The following is a 210-nucleotide window of genomic DNA, read 5'->3' as shown; positions in this document are numbered from 1 at the left end:
GAATTAAAGGGACAAGTTTACCCTGCTCTAGTTAGGGAATTTTATGCGAATTTTAGATATAAGGATGGAAAGTACTGGTCTATGATTTCTGGTAAATTGTTTGAGCTTAATGATGCTATGTTTATGAACGTTGGTGGTTTATCATCTTCTGGTAATGGAATAGGAGATTGTTCCCGGGTTAAGGATAACTTTGATCCTACTGAGGTTTAT

Source organism: Lupinus angustifolius, chromosome LG08, assembly GCF_001865875.1.
Source record: "Lupinus angustifolius cultivar Tanjil chromosome LG08, LupAngTanjil_v1.0, whole genome shotgun sequence".
NCBI classification, from domain to species: domain Eukaryota; kingdom Viridiplantae; phylum Streptophyta; class Magnoliopsida; order Fabales; family Fabaceae; genus Lupinus; species Lupinus angustifolius.
The sequence above is the reverse complement of the archived record's forward strand: the minus strand, read 5'-3'. Positions refer to the sequence as shown.